Source organism: Manacus candei, unplaced genomic scaffold (assembly GCF_025592945.1).
Source record: "Manacus candei isolate 608988 ecotype Guabito, Panama unplaced genomic scaffold, ASM2559294v1 h1tg000023l, whole genome shotgun sequence".
Taxonomy (NCBI): Eukaryota; Metazoa; Chordata; class Aves; order Passeriformes; family Pipridae; genus Manacus; species Manacus candei.
In genome coordinates this window covers 12,761,063-12,783,694 of record NW_026138071.1, presented here as the reverse complement: position 1 = coordinate 12,783,694, position 22,632 = coordinate 12,761,063, and the positions used below count along the sequence as shown (strand labels likewise).

The 22,632-nt window shown below is 38.5% G+C and overlaps 1 protein-coding gene across 7 annotated transcripts in view; it reads right to left on the bottom strand.

Moving 5' to 3' along the window:
* Window positions 1-22,632, bottom strand: part of RAPGEF4 (Rap guanine nucleotide exchange factor 4) — a 152,174-nt gene that overhangs the window by 87,100 nt on the left and 42,442 nt on the right. The window contains exon 1 of one of the 7 annotated variants that reach the window (XM_051787377.1): window positions 20,491-20,703. The exons of the other annotated variants lie outside the window; for them this stretch is intronic. The gene's annotated coding sequence lies outside the window, so the exon portion shown is untranslated. Of the gene's footprint in view, window positions 1-20,490; window positions 20,704-22,632 lie in introns of those variants that run through there. 7 annotated transcript variants of the gene reach the window in all.

The window sequence follows — 22,632 nt, the reverse complement described above, 5'->3', positions numbered from 1 at the left end:
TGGAGTTCACAATAATATTTCAGCTATTTCGTAACACAGTGTTTTGTTACATGACTTTACATCCACATGTGCAGTCCCACATCTCATGGCTCTCAGGTGTGAAGTTCCCTATAAAGACCTTTAAACACACTCTGTCAAACAGTCTCTTCTTATGCAACAGCATCTTAACTGAACATATCAAAACTACTGGATAGGAATGACTGATTGTTATCAAACTGAAATGCAAACAACATTAGCAACAGCAATTCAGCTGTGCTGTAGCATAAGGATTAGGTAAATTGCACTAACAAACTGCAACAATGCAACAGCCTTATTTGGGGCTGCATTTGCACGGATGGGGCAGTTTTCAAGGTTTTTCCTACTGACTGAAGTCAGTGCGAGTGACTTCCTCAAATCAAAGACATTTTATTTAGCTGCCAATCCCTCACCAAGACTGAAAAAGCCTGCACACCAAGTACCGTTCTGCAGCTCTAACCCAGAGTCTTGCTGTGACTGTTTCTCGTGTGACCCTTTCTTTAGGTAAAAAAGTAAAGTAACATTATTCATTTCAGCTCAGCCTTAGAAACATTTTCAAACTTCATGATAAAAGGAGATAGTGAGGAATGGAGGCATGCAAGGATGGGAAAGAAAGAAAGAAAGTCCCACTGGGAGTTAAATGTTAGGAAAAAAAGAAAAAATAGCAAGAAATTAGAAGGAAGGAAGTGAAAATGTTTTAAGGAGCAATGGGTGAAGGGCAGGAGGGAGTGCAATATATAGCCTAAGTAGACTCCCTCAATCCACCGAACAGAGGAGATACCTCAAGGAGTGAATAGACTACTTCAGGGAAGAGGGCACACTACAAGGAAAAAAAAGAGAATGTGAGCTGGCTAATGAATATGTCTAATAAATTAACTCCCTCCTCTCTCTTGTTGCCACTGAAGAAGCAGTTCTACATGTTGATGTCTTAGAAACAGGTACACAATTTCACAATAGGCAGAAGCTCGACTCCTTAAATCTGGCTACTGTTGAAACAGTTTAGGCTTAAAGATTCTGGAGATTAAGATGAACAGCACATAATACAACATCAAGTCTTTGCCAGCTATCCAATCACAAGCTTAATCTCTATTTTCCACAGTGAGGCATTGTAAATGTTTGCAATATTTTCATGATGTGGCTCTGGGATGTCAATTATAAGCAAAATTAGAAGAAAGTAGGATAGAATATGTGAGTTTTGAAGGATTAAAATAGTACAAGCAAAGCAGAGACCAAACTACTCTATGATTCTGAGGAGTGTCTTGTTTAAAGAAATTACACAACATTCTCACAGATTAATTCAGCTAGGTAAAAAAAAAAATCCTTTTGGTTACCATTTAAAAATTACTCAAATTGTTGATTTTTTCCACTTGAGCTGAGCATCAACTATGTAGCCTAGTTTGACTAGCTGACACTTCACTGTGGGCAGGAATTCTGCATTAAAAATCTTTTGTTTTCTATTTCTTTCATTTCCTGAATGGTAGTTTCTTTCACAGTACAATATATAATCATAAAAAAATGGTCAACTTGATTTTCATTCCTCATTATCAGCCTTCATTCTACCTATGATCTGTCACGTTATCTCTCACCAAGATTAAAGCAGCATTTAAGATATGCAGCAAAGCACAGTAATGAAGATGCACTGTAGACTTTCTTAAGTGGAAAAAATACTAAAGAGATGTTAAGGCTGAACCTATACATGACCAAAAGAGAAAAATGAAACAAGAGGAACATGAAAATAATGGAGACAACTCGCAAGATAATGAAGGGTAAACTGTGAAACTAAACTGAATAAAAAAGAAAGAGGGTGGAAGGAGAAAAGTATAACATCATATCAGCCTCCTCCTTTGTCCAACAGAACCCTGAAATCAGCTTATCTGGGGTCCAGCTTTGCTAACTTCTCCACACAAAATAAAAGCTCAGATCCTGTCTCTTCCTCCTCCCCAACAGAAATGCCCAGAGTGCACTCAGAGGCAGGATGTGAGCAGGCAAGTAGCACAGCACAAAAGGTGCAGAATGGCACAGATTAACTAAACAAAAGAAGAAGATGTTTCACAGGGATTTTTATTCTCTTTTTTTCACATAAAGCAAGTACAATTATACTGGAGCATGAGGTAACTGAGAACAAGAAGTTCACAGCTTTGGCATCCATTGTAGGACAGACCTCTAAAGGCTGAAACAAAAATGCCTTAGGAAACACTTTCTCATCTGAAAGAATTACATTTGTTATACTCTTCGTGCACTGAACCTATGTCAGCAAAAAAGGAAACAACTAATAAAGAGCCAACACTGTCCCAAACAGAGTTCTTAACTAGATATAACCAGATTAAAAGAGACACAGCTATTACCATTAAGCTAACATAGGAGGACTACACAAATGATGGTGATGATGATGAGGACTATGAAAGACTATAAACAATCAACTGTAAGAGAAAGGAGGTTGCTGAAGACTCACTAACAGACCATTAAACTTAGCCACATACTACGAATGTAACAACACAGCGGTTCTGAGGCAATTCGGCAAGGATATTCCACATCTGAGGGGCAGTGAGAAAGCACTAAGACTCCCCCAGAAAAAAATTTGGTGTTTTCATTAAGACCATGCACAGATGTCCTAAAGTTGCAATTTTTCAGGTTCGTGTGGACACCAGTATTGAATGTGCTAAGCACCTGAAACAAACAGCTCTGGCTTGGAATGCATTGCTATTGCCTGCTGTTGCAGTGGTGAAAAATATACCTGAGCATTCATGCATTCCTGAGAGAAGAATGGCAGGTTTTATTGAGAAGTAATCTGCTATACTTCACCCTTTTCTGACAGCAAGAAAAACTATTAATTCTTGAAGCAAGTGTATTGCTTTACTGGGATGAGACTTTCAGTCCCTCTAGAAAATAAGATGAGATCATTGGTAATACCAGAGCTAGAAGACATCTTAATTGAAGGGCTACCTCATTTGCAACATCCTACACTTCAGTCTATTTTTGTAGGGCTCTTTCTCTGTTGTGAAGCAAGACAGACAAAGCTTGTTATTGTCACTTTGATACTGTATATCCACTCACCTTCAAAGAAAGTCTTTATATAGAATATACAGTAAAATAAGCTACAGCATGAGTCACACAGCAAGAGTCCATGGTTCTTGAGTGTTATAAGGCACCAGAGGAATCAAATGACTTGCATATGAGAACAAGGCATTATCCATCAAGCCACAAGTGTAATTATAAAACAGCTTTTAAGAAAGGTTTCATTAAAAGAGAGAAAAAGATGGCTTTGCATCTAAATCCACTTCACATAATTCTTCTGGTACCTTACAACTTCAAAACAAGTTTTGCAAACCATATTTTAACACACTGAAAACAAAACAAGAATATGTTTATCTGACCTGTTTTCCTTTGTTAATACTGAGGGGGATTCAGTGTAACAGAATGAGGAGGCTGCACATGTATGCCTAACATACTTAACTGGCTATTTTTCATTTTATAAGTATTTCCCTGCATACTGACAGCTACTTGTTCAGGGAACATCAGGGAACATAATTTAGCATTATACTGTCTCTTAAGTTTTATAAACTTCAGACCTCTGTAAAAATCTTCATAGCTCTTAGATAATATAGACATTGTTATCTCTGTCTTTTGTACGTGGTTATCATTTGCATATCTCTCATGGAGTTAAAGTTCATTACATACACCTGTGTTGGAATGGATCCCCAGCTGACATCAATTAACAGTTTCTCTGGCTTCAGCAAAACTGAACAGCACTAATGATCATGTATCTTCCGATAGGAAGGCATATTGTCTACTAGCTAATATTGAAGATTAGGTCTCAGGAGATCACTCCCATATTCCCAAGTATGCCACTCACTCACCATAACTGATACCGTTTGAACTGGGAAACGTGATGTCTGACTACACTGTAGCCTTTAAATTTCCTGTTCATTTCTGCAGTTGGAAATTTCATCCTTGGGAAGGGCTACCTGCAGACAGCCTACATTCCATCCATGTCCTGGCCACCTTCTATTCCCAGGCTCTGTTTCATTGCCTTACCCATAGGGAACATAGATATGTGCAGGACTTAAAAGGCCCCCACCACAACCTTCATGCTACAGAAGAATCACATAATTTCAGGAATTGGTTTCAGCTCTAAACTTTAGAAAATCATAGTAGGTTTCAAAAGCAGTAAACAAAAACTCTATGAATAGGAATGACATATTCTTGTCTTGGAAAACACCTGGTGGTGTTTTCTCACGGCAAAATCACAAAGTTCTCACATCACTGGTATCACGTAAGTTTAGGAAACTTGACAGGTACTACAGATCTGACATGATTAGGAAAAGGAGCATAAACAGACCTGCAGACCTACTGGATGACTGCACTGCCCAGTGAGTGTCAGCAGTGCTAGCGTCAGATAGAGCTAATCCTTCCTGCAAACAGAAACAAGTGCGAAAATTCAGACTAGAGGAAAAGATGCTAGTGCCTGAACACTTGAAAGGGAATTATTTGTCAACAACAGCATGGATAAAAGCTGGTATCTTAAAAAGGAAAATTGCTGCAAGTGTCCAAAGGTGCCTTTTTAATAAAGAAGTGAGCAAAAAAGAGCAGATGTAACCAAGGTGCCAAACAAGACCAGTGCTGTCAGCACAGACCTGTTGATTTGCTCTGATGCACCAATGTGTTACGCCAGTTTCAGACCAGTGTGACTTTTTTCTAAGAGCTGTAAAACTCAAATAATGCTCATATATCAGGTTAGCTACAGCCACAGAGATATAATTCTGAGGTTCCCAGAGTGTACACTAGCAGCAGACAATGATGGTGGCCAGAAAAGCCATTTCAAGGTACCAGAAGATGAAAGCTAAAAGTAACAAGACTTCGTACTCAACTGACAGACTTTGTTGGAGCAGCAGTCTCACTAGAGAAGTTGATTGTCTTTCCTCTAACTTTCACAGAGCTATTTTATTTAGATCCCTCACCATAGCCCTAAACAGTACAAAGAACAGCACCATGCATGCATATAACAACTCCTAAAGTGGTTCTGTCTAGTAGAAAATGCTACAAAGAGCCTGATCCAAATCATCTCTGAATTTATTAGTATGTTTGAAAAGTTTCTGAAAGACAAAAGACATATCCCCTTAGATCTATAATTCTCAGTGTCACATGTTATGTATTGCTTACTAATGAGAATTAATAGTGTGTTTGATGTGTTACTTTATGGTTCTCTTCACATGCCTTGCAGCAGCATGGTTAAACCTCTGCAGCTGCGGCATCCAGAGGCAAGCTTTGTGGTGGCCCCTTGCCACACAGCCCAGGCCATGCCCTCTTCCTGTGTGGAGAGGCGGCAGAGTTCAGTCTGCAGACACTGAAACAGCCTCACGGCAAGCAGAGGACACTTGGCAGCATGGTGGCAAACCAACTGCTCCTCAGTACCTGACAGAAAAAAGCTGTAGGCCAAACAGAAGGAACCTGCAGGGCAGATGGGCACCAGGGTTATCCATGAGCTCTGTAGCCAGTGCATCACCATGCCTATGAACACAGCCCAGCAGAATGCTACTCAATTATGTGCTTAGTATTTGTAAAATGCTTCAAGATATGTAGATAAAGGATCTCATATATTTGCTAAACAAAATATTATTCTGACATTGCATTCCTTCAGGGACAAATACTACAGTATGTAATTCTAATATCTCTTTAAATATAGATCATTAGAGCTCTCCTGAGATTCCCATCAGTGTCAGTAATTGTGTGTACAAAGAAATACTCATTTGATTATCTTGCAATACAAAATCCTCTGCATATATCCACAATGATTATATATTCAGTACAATCCCTTTAATGTCAGTACATCAACTGTGTTTGAGATTTTGCATTCCTCATCACATTCAAGCAAGTTTTGTCTTGCCTTCTCATCTCCCATAATTGATCTATCTCTTTAAACTTGCCATTTCTAGCAACCTCTCCCAGCTAGGTTTTAAAAGTAGATTCTTCTCTCTGCTCAATAAGCAAGAGAATAGTATATAATTTCCTGTTTTATGTACAACATCTGGCACTGTAGAAAGCACCACTGCAAATCTTAGCAAGGCAGCAGAAAAAAATAGCCAAAAATCCTCCTGCATGGAAAACGGCTCTGCAGCACTGGCTATAAAACCTATTACATATTATATGAAAGGTTAGCAGATTTCCTGGCAGAATATAGTAAAGTATGTGGGATTTGATTGCTGTACAGAAACAGAGCACTGAGAAAGTGAGAGGGCCTTCCATCAAACACTAAATACAAACCTCAATCTGCTTTTCTCCACGCAAAATAAAAAATGTCAAGAGAAATCTGGCCGAAGTCTACCCGTCCTAACATTAATATTTCGAGTGATAGCCTACACAGAGCATCTGCAACAAAATAACCTTCCCTATTTAACTGGCAAACAAGCTGAGGGTACAAAATTTCCCAAAGCACCAGAATGACTTAAATAACCACTCTGCATTTACAGCAATGACTCGGGCATTTCAGAAACTACACAGCAGTGATGTTCAATGACCCCAGGGACAGAATTTAAAGATATTTAAGCATTCAGAAACACAGTTATCTAAGTTCTCTGCCTTTTAAAAATCTCACTAGAAGCATATGACAACTTGGGGCTTCCACATGAGGTTATGAACTCATATCTTTACCAAGCCTCTAAGTCCAGTAAGAGGGCTATTAAATGAAGATGACCCTCTATTCCAACACAGTATTAAAAAGGGGAACCACAATGGTGAAGTTCACCTTTGCAATGACAGCACATGACAAGGACAAGAAACTGTCAGCTGGGACTGTGCCAGGAGTGATCTTACAGCAGCATTGGAAGCTTCATTCCATTGTCCAGGGTATTTCTCTCAGTTGTCCAAGCAGAAGGCAGACTGCCTGAATAATGCACCCAGTAAGGCAAGAAGAAAACTTGTTTCCCTGGTTGCATTCCGGTAGACAGCCCTTCCTCGTGGACTCTGAAGAATAAAAGTAGGATGAGAAGACATTTGTCTTCCAGTGATTTTTAATTGCTTGAACTTTCCCCACTAATAAAGCAATATTGCTTTCAAAAACTTTCCATAAAATTCCAGTTTCTCAGTCATTTGTAAGCACTCATCTGTCACATGCTCCTTAAAGACGAAAAGTCTTCAGGAAGAGTCTGGGAAGGAAGTATCTGAGATCTTGTCAGTATCTGAAGCCAGAACTAGTCCTTAGAGCACAGATAATTGTCAGGTTGTTTTACAGCCCATCTGCAGAAGCACTGCCTAACTAGGAATCAAGTAACTACAAAAACCTGTCCTATGCATTTGTGGAAATAACAGCCAAAATTAACTTGGAATGTTGCCACGTACTTACATAAGGTCATGGCATGATGTGGTTACTTGTCGGTGCTGATATTTATTCAAGTGGAATAAAGTGCTATTCATGAGCTAAAAGCCAACCCAATGTTTTATTCAGAATTAAAATGCTTTTTTCAAAGAGGATGGCTTTTCCAAAGTAGTTAGTGCTGGGCCAGTTCTGTTTCCTTTAATGTCAGAGGCAGCTTCTGAAACAGCAGCTCTGACTTCAACCATTATGCTGGGCTGTTCAGGGCTACTCCAGTCTGGCAAGCCAGCACTGTCTCTCCCTGGGAGATGAATATGGCTAAGGGCAAGTAAGCAAGCTGGCACATAAATAAGAGCTTGGGTGGAAGCGTAACTAGGGATTGACAAGGCTCTCCTGGATATCTGGAAAACCTTTTCCCATTGTGAGTAAGCTGGGGGAAAGCCTGAGAAACTCTGCTATGAGAACTACATTTCAGAAGTGTTCTGCACCATGAGTGAAAGACCAGTTGGAATTTTAATTACAACTGCATCATAATTAAAAAACTTCTTGTCCAGCAGCATCACAGAGACTATATATTCCTTGCAGGCCTCCATTCGTCCAAATTCAAAACAACATACCTGGAGTTTCAACACTTTCATTAGACCAATAATTTAATCTACCATGTGCATTTTTTTCTAAATACATTTTCACTGGGCTATTGCTATTGTTGCACAACATTACAATTTAAATTACACGGGTACATGATAGATATAGCTGATATTGAGTATCAATTGCTAATGTTAAAGAGGTACTATTGCATGTGTCTCACTACCAGACCATATGACCAAGCCTAGAAATTTCCAGGAGGAGCAGCCCTACAAAGATGATGACAGCCAGTCCACAGTGTTTGGGGCATTGCTACACAACAGTAAGGTCAGATCAGATTCAAAACACTTCTGTGACATTTCAAAATCTATCTTGAAGATCACTGGAAAACCCAGTCCTGGACCCATTGAGACTTTTATGTTAGCTAGAGAAGTCATAGCAGCTGCACCTTTTTCTAACCTTGAAACTATAAAAAAAAGTTGTAACCAAACATTTGTTGAAATGTTCTTTTCCCCCTAACATAGTAATTCCTACTTCAAAAAACATCTCACATGCTAAGAAGCTTCCATTAGGTACAACTCTACCTAATGTACTTTTCAGGGAGTTCAATGAATGTAACTATTCATAACCACCGTCTTGTAACCCTCTTTCCTGGCTCCTGCAGTTTATCTTCCTCAGTAGCTAATTACCAATATTCCCAGCTTGAAAACTTTGTAGCAGACACTGATTATATTGAGGGGCAACACAGGATGTTACTCTGTTTATAAACCTCTTTTCTTGGAATTCCCTTTTGAAGAACCAGTGGAAATCCAGATTATATCCAAGCCTTTCACATGTTCCCATGTAGCCCATGGCTGCTGGCTGTGGTTCCACAACACAAAGTATTCAATGCAACAGTGACCTATGCCCTGCCAGCCACCAGCCCCTACTCCTGCGCCCAACATGTCATCTTACTGGCCAGGTCTACAAAGATTGGGAAGGGAGGCATTACAGTGAACAAGGGTCAGTGAACAGATTTTGGGGCTTTTAGAAATTGCTGCACAGCCAAGAAAGAACAGCCAGAAAAGGACAAGGCAAATGTTGAGACAATATTTGTCTCTTTGTAACATGAGGAAATACCCACATTTTTCTGCAGAAGACCAGTTAGACATTTACAAAAGTAACCAAAGCACACTACAAAACTCTAAAAAAGCAACAGAGCACTTGGTTTTGCTTTCCAGTGTTACATTAAGTTGTTTTTACATCTTAGAAATAAAATTTTAGCAGCCTTTCGATGGAAATGAAGATACACACTTATGTACATACCGAATATACTCTACTCCATGCTGCATTTCAGAGTATTTCACTGAACCAATTTAATTAACATCAGCCAGAAAAAAAAAATGTAACATGAGGGTGATTCAAGATCTATCTGTATAATCTTTCTTCTAATTTAAAATAATGTCCTTTTTTTCCACTGAAAGAAAAGCTCAAATGACAGTTGACTGCCATTTGCCCTGAATCTGCATGGAATGTCTCATTGTTTCCAAGTGTACAAAGATGAATATCCAGATTAATCAATCATTTCTAATTATCTGTCTTCCAGATCATGAAGCATGTAAAAAAAAAAATCTCTGACTGCAGTCACCACCCATAGTCCTTGGCCTATCTACACAGCTGGGAGAATCTAGGTACAAGAGGCTGCCCACATACCTCATTTCTACCAAGATTTCTAGTTTGAAAGAGAGTACTTGGGAAACAACAGTAGTCCCTTAGGTTTTCTTCTTTCATTTTAAAACATTTTGTGCTGTTCTGTTTGTATTAAAAAGTCGACAGCCAGCTACTGAGAGAAGAATATTAGTCAAAGACCTTCACAGGAGCCCCACACTGACACAAGAGACATACTCAAAGAGACTGTTTCTGGAGCCCTTTTGTGTATTATCTTAATTCTCATGAGCCGTTACACTGGATTACATTACTTACAGATGCAAAGGTAGCAATACCAAACTCATACACATAAAATGGAACAGTCTCTTCTCTTTACAAAGTGCTATCAAGACTTTTAACTCAAAAGTAAAATTCAACAGATTCAAGCTGGGTTTCTTTCCTTGTCCTGATACCCTGTTCCATGATATTTTTTCAGTAGACTGATACATTGTTAAATGTTCTCCTGATGCATTGTAATTGTACAGTAAGTCTACCCATTATTTTCCCTCTGTGTACTGACTGTCCTAGAGTCTTCCATAGAGCATATAGTAATATCTAAATATTTGGTTGTCTTTCTGATCCATCAAAGTATTAAAATGGACAGGCATTGGGTCTCAAAGTCTTTTTGAGAGCAGATTTTAGCAGCAGCCATTCAGTGGAGTTCAAAAAGAAAGCAGCAGGCAAACAGAGGTAGGGAAAAAGAACAGTGTAGCAGCTGCATGGGTCACAAGTACAGCCACAACTAAGTTGACCACAAACTTAGCCTCCCAGTTTTTGAGGTGCAGTTGCCTAACAGGACCTGGTATTTTATTCCAGGATTCAGAGCATGTCCTCTTCTTTCTTTCCAGAGAAGAAATTTAAACTGAATCTCTGGATGCATGTAGGGGTTTAGTCATCTTCAGACTATCTCTAGGAATAAAAGTAGTAATGAATTTATCTAAAAATCATCTAATTCCTTGTCCTCCCCTGCAATTGCTCCTGAAGCATTCATTGAATAACTTGCCAATTAAAAACTAGACAGTCCGCAAGTTTGCCAGTCATTCATTTACAAAAAGACACAAGGCACCCATTTTAATGCTGCAGTCATATTTTAATCAAATATTAATCTTTAGAGGTCTTTGAAGGGAGGAAATATGCTCCCTTTGACAAGCTGCTTCTTAAAATAACTTTTTTGCTTTAACAGTTGACAGGTCAAACGAGAATGCAGCAGGCAACTCACGGATTAAATAGCACCTTCAACAAATAGGACTCAGCAACATCAAGCAAGAGTCAGAAAGCACAAGCTGAGGGGGATGGGACAGTAAGCAGGACATGCATTAACTTTTAAAGTTTGCCATTGTCCAATTGTTTTTGGATAGCGTGCATGACAGTGCAGGTCATCCACTGGAGCAGGCACCTTCAGACTAGGGGCTGCAATAGCTCAATGCCTCCTTGAAGCAGAAGTTCCATGAGGAAATGTGACTTGATCTAATTTTGGAATCTGGAAAAAAGACAAACATCAGGAAGGAAGTTTAAAAGACATTTAAGTCCTTTCAAAGAAAAAGGAAACTCAAACCAGATAAATTCAAATAACAGTAAGTCAGCATCAACTGCTGTGACATGTCTCTCTGAGAACATCAGGATTGCTTGTACCTCTGAAATATTTGAGCCAGGGAGCAGGAAGTCACTACTATCTTTTGGTGGGTTTAGCCCTATGTTTTCCAGTTGTCCCTGTATGTCCTGGTAGTGCAGACCTTCAGTTGTGTACAACACACATTAAGCTCTGCTGTGTTAGGTGTTCTGCAGAGTTCCATACACCCTCCGTTCGGTTTCACACACTCCTATCAGTAGAATAAACTTTGTAACAGAAGGCTGCAATACTCCAGATCCCACAGATGATTAAACCTAACAGACAGGAGATCTGTCAAGAAAAAGAACCATAACAGAGGAAACACTTTCAGGTTTTCGGGATAAAGACACAAACCCCTAATTCCACATGAATTCTTCAGTACTGTGCATACACTGCCAGTGAGTACAATCCCCTGTGGGTTTCTGCAGGAGCACCTTGGCCAATAGGGAGAACCTGATACAGCCTCACCCATAACTTCGTGGAATATCAGGACCAGATCAGACAGCTCCCTTGATTCACCTGGTAAACACAGTCTCTGAGGGACTTGTTTGCTGAGTCAATTCATCATTTAACTTGTTCAGTTCTTAAAAATTATTGGGTCATAGAGAAATGAAATTAAGACTTTACTAGCTAAATTCCAGTTGTATTCCAGTCCTCATTATGCACTAAGATGGTCTAATTTATATTACAGGGTTTCTCAGATGGATGACTGATGCACGTTGACCTCACAATGACCCCAGAGGGCAAAGGTTTCCTCCCATTCTCACTTCGTTCTCCTATCCTCTTCCTCCTTCCCTCTCTCCCACCCCTCTTTTTCTCTGACAACCCTGTAAACAGTAGAGAATTCATTTTGAGCCAGTGGAAAGGGGGGAAATGGGCACAGCAAGGAGGGCTACCACCTCTTCCATCCCTCATCTCTCCTCCTCCTGCACAGTGGCAAGCCAAACTGTAACAGTAAAGTCAGAGGAAGGAAAAGGAACAACATAAAGCATTTTTAAAACACCCATTCTTAAATATTGGAATTAGCAAACATAGCTGAATGGAAGAGAATTCCAACTAGTCTTTTTAAAATGAAAGAACCATTGGCTCTAGGCTCTATTCTCTCTATGTATATGAAATAGGCACAAGGGTCAATGAGATTTAACATAAAAGGGGGAGAAAAAAATCCATATACCAACCTTCCACCATATGCCATTACTAAACTTAAAGTACAACTTCTCCTATGAATATATTCTCTAAATTTCAGGCATTTAAGTATAGCAAAGACTATCCTATAAGTCTATCCTAAGCCTCCTCTTTTGCTTTAATATACCCCACCACTCCTGTGATCAATTTAGAATCCATAAAGTAAATAAGGTCCAGCTGGGTAAACAATGAGCACAAAAGCACCTTAGGAAGTGGTTATTTATCCTAAGTCACCCTCAACCAACCTCACGCTCTGTTTCTTGGAATCAATGTAGTGCTGGAATTTCACATTTCAGCAAAACAATCTATGTCTTCACCACAAGTGATAATTATAGAGAGTTCAGCTGCTGCTTCTTCTTTTTTAAAGTAATTCACCATTGTTCTCATACAGGCTAGGTGTTAACTCACCTATGTTTTCAGCTGAGTACAGTATCCCACACTTCCCGACCTGAGCTGCTATGCAGTACTGCTGTACGGTCTTTCAGGAAACGTAGCAGTGAAGCCCATCAGTAGTCAGAATTCTGCATTGCCAAAGTTCTCTGCAACCATGGTGCAGTCAGTCTGCTAATTTTCCCTCTGACACGTGCATATCAGTGCTAAATCTCTGCATCTGTAAAACACTTTGGGATCCCTGACAAAGAAGGACTCTATGTAAAGATCAGATGAATAACTTTCTTCTTGAGCAAAAACATTTTAGGATAATTTAAACAGACATGCAAGTCTAGCAATCTGGAAATTCTCACAGCTGCTGTTTGCTACCTAAACTCTGTGCTGCTTAGAGTCATGTGTGTTCACATGATCTGCTAAGCTGGGGGCTGTCTCCTGCTCTTGAACTTTTTCCTCCTGCACTTTAAGATCAGCCCAGCAATGCTTTTATTGTGTAGTGCTGAGTACATGAGCTTGCATGTAAAGAGCATATGACGGCAGTTGCTTCTAAATGGTTTATAACTATTCTGTCCTTTGTTAGCATTTCTTCAGTTATTTAAATAAATTAATTAAAATTTCAGGACTTTTTTCTTTTCAAAAACAAACCAAAAACTATATGTTTAGATTTTCTTCCTTAGAACTTAGACTGCACTTTGCCTGATATGGCAACCACAGAGTAAAGGAACCACATGTTCAATTTTAATTTTCTCTAGATATGAAAATACATATGCTGATTATCTTTAGAGAGTATTTCTATCAATTCTGCTTTCCCAGGACTCAATACACAGAGTATATCTCATATAGGCTATAATGTTTTCAAGAGTTATTTAAAGGCTTCCTGTGAGTAACAAACGAAACATTAACTCTCTGGAAAGACATGAAGCTTACAAACTGAAACTCTGTCCACCATTATAGTGATGAGCATTTAGAAATATAAGTAATCATTATAAGAATAACATAACCCATCAAAGTCCATAGGTCAGTCAGCTTTCTATTTCTGTGTTGTAACAGGAACAGTGGCATGAGCATAGGGCATTACAGGAGAATTAATGACTAGCTGCAATTAATGGCCCTGGGCTATGCCTGAGGCAATCAACTCCTCCCATCTACTCAGTAATCCCAGGAGATACCCTGGTCTCCTTTGGAACATTAATGTCCAATTTTTTAATAAAATTCTTTCTTTGCAGAATTTTTGTGCTTAGATTATTCGGAGGACATTATGTACATATATGAGTAAAAATACAGTCAATTAGGGAGAGCATATTGGAGTGAAAAGCAGTATCAGCGCCTTCAAGATAAGTTCAATGGGAACAAATGCTCTCAGATAATAAAGAATGCGAATGGGCTTGTATTTTTGATCACTTGTTCTCTGTGTATTTGAAATGAAAGCTATATTGCATTCACAGCTTTCTGTCAATCTTCCAGTGCTCCAGCTCCTTCAGAAAGTCTGTGCTTCCCCTCTACTCAACTGTCTTATTTTGCATCACCTCACACCACTACCACTATCACTACTGCACCAAAAATGTCACAGAACCTTTTCAGTAGGTGCTAGGTGCTTTCAGAATTGGTTCTAATGCACATACAACCAAGATAATAACCATTTTAGTCACCACTGCCATAAGTTATTAACATACTACAAATCTTAATTTGGAAAAAAAAAAAAAGAAGTGATGCATCATATGTTACTTTATTCCCTGGCACAGTTTCTCCTCAGTTATGCTTTTTTATTCCTCACTCAAAAAACTCCCTTTGCAAGCATTCATTGACTGCCTCTTAGCATAGACAGCAAACACATTACAGACTGAGCAGTTACACATGCACGAAGAATTTACTCTTCTCAGGTGAGCTCTGCAAAACTGCAAAGGACCCTTCCAATCTCTTCCCTATAAAAGGGAAGAGATATTCTCTTCCCTATAAAAGCATTGCTCTGAAGATTAATCCATTTGACTGAGATGCAACCTGGAATGTTGCCACGCACCAAAGAAGTAATTCTTGACATGACTAGCAACAAATGAAACAGATCTCTCTGACTGCTGAGCACTAAACACCAACTCTCAGAAAGCTCAGCTCCATACTTATATTCAAATACTCTCTACTACCAATACTTCAGTCTACCAATAAAGTCTCAATAAGCAACACCATCATCACAGGGTATAAAAACAGTGTATCTCGTGTGTTTAAGCTTCCAGCTTGCTTGCTTCATTAACAGTTTTGCTCAAATTCCCTGTCAAATGCATGCAAAGGCTTTCCCTCTGCAGCCTATGTGGTCTGTGCGTGTAATCTAATCAAAGAGGACAAAGTTTCGATTTCTGTAGACAAAGGATGAAAATTTTCTTTACTACATTTAATTTTTTAAATATCCTGAAAAATCTTACCTGTGTCTGTCCTTAAAAGACAGTACCAGAACGTGGTACTGGCTGTAACAGTTGATTGATTAAGTATCAATACAGCAAAAGTAGTAACAGACATAAACCAGACGTATTTGCCACCTTGTTGTTTCAGAATTGTTCGCACACTACTTTAATATTAAAGGAATAGGTCTGTACCACAGTTCCCTTCATTGTAAAATGGAGCTGGCAACTTAATCACTGCTTATCATGGCCTGGGGAAAATTATGCATTTGTGGGCAATTATCAGTTTTCCATAGCCTTTCACTGCCTGTAGATTTTTTGTTGTAGTGATGGTGATGCTACTGGGATGGTTAACTAATTTCCCCTCAAAAACAGATAAAAACTGAAATGACAGAGTTTCTGGCAAGAGAATTTCTGGCAGAGGAAGCAAAGTAGGAAATGCAGTTCCTGATATAAACCAGCCCACTCTGTCTCATCTGATAGAAGGCTTGCTGCCTGGGTATTTCTCAAATGAAAAACTGCCAGGGTTTAAAACAGCTGAAGCTTTCCTGTTATGAGAATTATGTGCTTTACAGATCATGATAAATCCTAACTAAAATATGAAAGAGTCAGTGTTTCAAACTGTTCCTTTCCTTCAGTGAGGTTACATTTACAGTTCAATGACTGGACTTGGATTACAGGATTCTTTTTCACTCCAACAGACTGAAAATATATGTATATATTGCAGATGCAGTGTTCAAGCACCGAACAAAAATTACAAGAAACATCTCCCTGAAGGAATTACCCAGTCCCACAAGAATTTTCTTACACTATTCCTCATACCTTTCTTTCCACGTCCTTCCTTCCTCCCACCACTCCTCATCTATCCAAGGAAAATAAAGCCAGGCTATTCAATGGCCTTGTTATCACAAGAAGTTGTTATGCTATATCAGTAAGCTGAGAATGGGGTTTGTATGGTTTGTGGTGAAAAGTGCAAACTGAGTCTTCACCACTTCTGCTGGGAAGTTCAACTGGAGTCACTGAGGAAAAAGAAAACAGAAGCAGAAAGCTGGACTTTTAAGTAGAGCACTGGCAGTCCAGTGCTGCGACTGGAAACACAGAACAACTACCCATACTACTTTCCCAGCTCAAACTGGAAAGCTAATTGGGACATGGCCTAAGTGTAGTATGAGAAGTCACACTATACTTCTCCCATGGCCTTAATCTCTCTCACAGATGTTAAAAGTGAATTCTACGTTTTATTGCTCACTTTTCTTTCAGTGATTGCTCCCTTCATCTTGTAGTTATTTGTTTAGATTTTTAGTGCATAAAAATCCTGGCATTGCCACTATGGGCTCTGAGCCATCTGAGCAATCTTCTTTAAATACACTAACACATCATCCATATGGTTATCCAATATGTAACTATTTACTTTCCAGAACAATCACAGAGGTAACAAAAACCATTAAAAGCTTCACAAAATTCACAAAAGATTGTCCCCTTAATTAGGAGTCTATGATTTTCACTGAATAGCACAGTTTCAGCCATCAGTCTGCATGACCCCCTTTTTGAAAATACCTTCATTATTATAAGTGTTCCTTAAAAACAACTGAAAGATCAGATGAGTGGTTGTTCTTAGGAGCTACCTGTTTGAGATCACTGCTGTGTTTGCCCCAGCAGGGTCTGATACCACGCAGTTCACTATGTTCTGGAAGATATCCACTTTAGAGACAGCATTTAGCAAGGCTGGGAAGACTCTGAAAGCTAGGAGGGGAGATACCAAGAGAAGTCCTTTCCAAGTATGATCTTCAATAATAGCTAGTAATTTTTTAATGATTTTCAACACAGTTTCCAAAATCTGGTCAGAGGACCCAATTAAGGTATAAATAGTTTGTTTTTCATATTAGCTGTAAGAGTTACTGTTTCTTTTAGAGTCAATTTACATTAAAAAAAACTTTGGCCCCTTCTGGAGATTCACTGTTTTCCTAGAAGAAAATGATATCCGAATGAGAGTTCACTTTGCTGAGACAGTTAGAACATGTATTCTCTTCACAGCATGTGCAATGCTGTCAGAGGGCAAACTTGTTTATCACAATTTTCTAAGTGTACTTCTGGTGGTAACTCATGCTGTGGAAGCACCTGAGTTGATTTGTGGCTACTTTATACATTGTAGCTTGTGTGCTAACATTTTATGCTCAGTGTTGGTTGTGAGTATTCCAGACACAATTCAGTGGATGGATTAGTGATTACTGAACTTGTGGAAGAAATCAATGAGCTCTAGGCCTGTGTGCATAAAGCAACATGGAAGCTTTTCAGGCATACTAGAAAGACCTACAGTTCTTAGGTTTCTTGGGATATTTGCAAAACTGTGCCTCCTTTTATCAGAAGTGACTAAACCCAGAAAGGATAAGGAGGAGGAGGAGGACAGAAAGCCATGTCATTCCTTTTCCTAGCCAGCAGATTTTGTAAGCTTTAGGATGGGGACACAACATATTCATTGCAGCAATACAGAAGTTCACTCTCTCTGGTATCATGGAACTTGAAGGGTCTCTTCTTGGGGCAATACAGTTTTCTTTTGTGACTAAAAGCAATACTAGAGGTCAGACTTTCAACTTCAAGTGGAAAATGTACTGTTTTGTAGACAGAAAAGAAGAAATTATATTTAGTCAACACATTTTGAACCCCTGTGATTACATTCAGCCTTTTGTTTGTATGAGATGCCACCATCATGCTGCTTTAAGGTTTCAGGCCCTGTCTTGGCAACTTCAGTTAATAAGAGCTTTTCCACTGAACTCAAACGCAACAACAAGATTTTGTATGTTGTTTTCCTGAATATCATAGGTAGAAGCAAATTCAATATACTAAAATTGGCATCAGAGAGCCTCCTGCAGCTCTGAAAGTGCAGGTATTAGTGTCCATTAGCATACTTTTCTCTAAAGTACAAGAAACTAATTAGCATAAATTTATTAAATAAAACTGAAGGTGGAAATGAAGACCAGGTTGGAGTCTAATGCAACAGCTTTACAGGTAATAGTGAAACACTCAGCATAACAGACATATAAACATGGAATTTCATTCTGGAGGAATAGGATGTGCCTTGTTTTGACAATTGAGAAGTGCATCCAAGACCATATTCAGCTCACAACTGACTTTTTTCTCTTCACCTAAAAAGCAATAACCAAATTCCAGTTTTGTCATATGCATTACAATTCATTTAGCATCTAATTTAAGTGTGACTGCATTATGAAACTTCACAGAAACACACAGAATCAAATATTTGTTTTAAGATCACAACATCAACACAACTGTAGACTATCTTAGCAGATACAGTACTTATAACTGTTCAAAATAACTTTGGTAGGAATCTTTACAAATTGTGTCCAGTTACAAGACAAGGAAAACTACTTACTTGTTTCATTTTCTTTGTAAACCGGAATAATCTCCTGCTGTTTCAATGAACATGGATCACAGAAAAAAAAGGATGCCTTTATTCTACCAACAGAAGCCAAACTCCATTAAGAGGAGCCAGACTGATTATATTACTCCATCACATGTGAAAGGAGAATATTTAGCAGAACAAAAATATAGGAATCTTTGGCATGCAGTTTACAACTTAAGACCACACTGGGTACATTAGAAAAGATGTAACAAGGTCAAAGAAATCACCACTCCTCTTTGCTTCCTGTTGCTGCACAGCTTTCCTCTCTTTTTGTGTTTATTATTCTGTAAGTCAGACTGCTAAAGCTATGAGCTCCCAAAGGAACCCCAGCTTCAGAGGCTAAGTACAACTGAGGGCCTCTGTGATAATCCATATGCACATTTCATACAAAAATAAACGCTCTACTAGGTCCATGTTCCATTTGCCAGTTGGCCAGGTTGGTTATTTATTCTGTTGGGAAGAATGAGCACCCTTTTTGCCATGGAGCCTTACCTTCCCTCTTCTCCATTTTCATCCATCATTCTTGTAGGAAAGTTGCAACTATTAATAGATAAACTTTAACTTTTGTTTTGGCTAAGACCTACACAAAACATCTGTGTCACAAGACCTGAAATTGGCCCATACTCCAAATAATTTAGGTCAGTGAAGGGGACAATAGCCACACAGCATTTTTCAATTGTCAGAAAAGTAAACCATTTGCAAACACACACATGCAGGCTACTTCTGTTTCTAAGCCTCCTGTTACTATATTTGGCCATAGTTACAACACTATAAAATAAACTGATGTTCTTCTGTATCTTTACACCTACTTTATCAAGCTCCTATCACTAAGGCACCTTTCACGGTTTGTTTAAAGCCCCTATCTTTCCCTAGAAATAAGTAAATAAATACAGCATTTTTTGTGGGTTTTTATAAAGGCTTCCAAATTTCCCTCGCTTTCAGACTGCACAGCAAGACCTGTCTTGGGTTTCCCTGCCTTTTTGCCTAAAGCCATGAGAGACAGCCCGAGATTTCACATCAATAGCTTTTACTACACAATTTTTCCCTTTGAACAAAGCATCACCTTAACATCTGAACAGTAAAATTCCATCTTTCCTTTTTATTTTCCCATGCATTATTTAAACACACTGCTCTGAATTCTACAACTAGAGTATTCCTGGGTAGTTACAGTAAACAATATCTTGTAGTCTGATACAGCAGGAAATGTGTGCTACCCAGGATAGTTTCACACATTTGTTTGCTCTATAGTAGCTTCAATTTAAATATGATAATCTAATTTAGTAAAAATGAACTGAAATCAGATTTACTGCAAAAACTTTTAAAATTTAATTTTCAGACTAGCAATCAATGCTTATTCAGTTTTCATCTTATCCCTGCCTTCCCTTTTTGCAGATGCTTAAGTGACATTAAACAATTGCACAAATTTTAAAAACTGTAGGAAAATTACCATCTGCACTAAATTCAGAAATAAAAAGGTCCAGAGAAATCACTCTTTATGAGCATTTTTCTTAACAGAAAGAGCTAAAAAAAGCAAAAATTCTCAGAATAGAATTAATATACATATATTTTTCTGGCATTCTGTCTTTCAAATCATTTTGAAACATAAGATGACAGAAATGATGAAGAGAGATCACACTATCATCTCACCCAAAACCTTACTCAATTCCCGAAATATGACTGTTAAGATTAAATATTAAAACATCTTCAAAGAAAGAACTATGTTGAGACACACAGCAATAAAGCCCATTACTATTCACAGATATAAACGGTATTGAAGTATTATCTGCTTAGTATTACACTTTACTTCATTACATTTCCCCAAAATCTATGCAAAATAAAAATACATTCTTGTAAACAACAATAATTACAATAGAAGGAAACAACAAAAATGAAATCTTAAACTTACACTGATGTGTTATTATACGTCCTGCACAGCAAGTAGCCCTAAGGATACATTTTAGTTTTTTTATCCATGCTCCGTTCTTGTTGCTGATGTGACCACTTAGGCACATGGTCAAGTTGCAATCAGCTTCTCTCTCTGTGATGTATGAGAGCTGTGCTGATTTATCTAGTCCTTCTGCAGCAGATTAGCACTAATGTTTCTGCTTCTGCATCCTACCTTTCTGTAGCAGCAGACTCTGCATTATCATTGGCAATCTGAATTAAAGAGCCAGTGAATGTAGTACAATTTTTTTCTTTCTGAAACCATCGCAAAGCAGGTAGTCTCACAAATAGAATCTTTTATCCACTGAGCCTCTTTTTTAACACTTTTGGCAAGAACAGTAGTCAGAGATACAGAAGAATGGTTCCAGTAAGTCGGCTACAGTCTTTTGGTGATTTATTCTGTTAAAGGAATATTCTCCTATGCAGATGGCCCTAGGCAAGAGAGGGCTGTAATAAACCAGCATTTCAGCCAAAACCATGGGATTTTCACTTTGTAACACAAAAGTATTGTGTTACACACAGTGAAATTCTAGTTTATCCCAAAGAAGTGGACAATGTGAAATTAATTAATGCAAACAGGGTTTATTAAAAAAAAAAGCAAGTTAAGTACCTTATATGTTAAAGGTACTTAACATATAACTGATTTGGTTAAAAATTATTTCAGCATCTTACAGTGTAGTTCATTACAAATTCTTTCTTTTTTGCCTTAGGATTGACATATTTTACACTATGGGATTGTCAAATTCAGCTATTAAAAGTATTACAAAGAACCTGACTTAATCTTGTTACTATTTTAATTTTCCAGTAAACAAGTAGTATTTTAGCAGTAAAATGCAATTGTTAATTCATGATCTTTTCAATTCAAGACACCATGAGACACACCTCTTTAAATTTTCATTAGGACTTTGAAAAATATTTAGGAAAAAATGGCTGTCTTAGACCATCTAGTCTTGAAAATGTCAACATTCTGACAAGTTTGCTCACTGTCAAAATGACTCACATCACTGCTGTTCCTAGCTGCTACTCTTTCTGATCACAGAAGTATTTCTCTCTGTTTTTAAGAACCAAATGCCATACCTGAATATCATACAAGAAATATGTGTTGCTTAATCATTACCAATATTTAAAGAGCAGAAAAATTTCAGCTACTCATAAAGACCTATTCTGCATCTATTATCAGCATTCAGTATTGTATAGTGTCTTACCCTAGCCAGGAAACCAGGAAAGAAAGAGCAAAATTGAATTAACTCATTACTTTACAACAAACACTAAAACAAAGAACGACTATTTTTGCCCTAATGTGAAAGTCTACTGTGGTAACATCCATTTCAAAGTGCTTTCTGCATTTTACATATACTTATTTTTACACCTGCCACAGGAGCACAACAACCTTGGGGACAGAATGTAACGAAGACCTAAGCATGCTCATTAGCACAGAATTGTTACAGAGGCAGTTTTAGATCCAGGTGTGGAACTCCACGTGACTCCTTCAAGCCTCCCCAGCTTTTCTCCTCTCTTTGTGTGTTGTTGATAAGGAATGAAACATAGGACTGAAGAAAGGCATCCAGAGATGGAGAATCTTGTGAGGAAAGGTACCTGAAAAAAACATTTCAAAGCATCCCCAAGCTGACAGCGCCCGGCTAAAGGGAAACACTGAGGAGCTGAGGCACCTTCTACTTCACGCCCTCGTGGCCTTCAGACAGTAACTTGTAAATGCTAAGCATCTTAATGATTTTGAATTTGAGAAGTCTCTCTGTGTGATACCTGCCTACCACCACACATTCAAAGAACTGAAGGTCTCTATTTCAAGAAAGATGGAGGCAGGTGCTGCGCTTCCATCTGGCTTTGAATCCTCCTCAGGATTGGACTCATCCAAAGAGCAGTAATTCTGCCTTCAGTTGTCTTCCCTGGGGAATGAGATTCAAACTCCCAACTTTCATGCCTAGGACGGTGTCCTAAAGAAACAGCTCTATTCCACTAGCAATGCTGCAGTTAGGAGTGTTCCTCACCTTCTGTGGAGAAACATGCTACAATACCAAAAAATGAAAGATTCACTACACCAGAGGGGACAGAACAATGCTGACCTTCCCAACAGGCTTACACC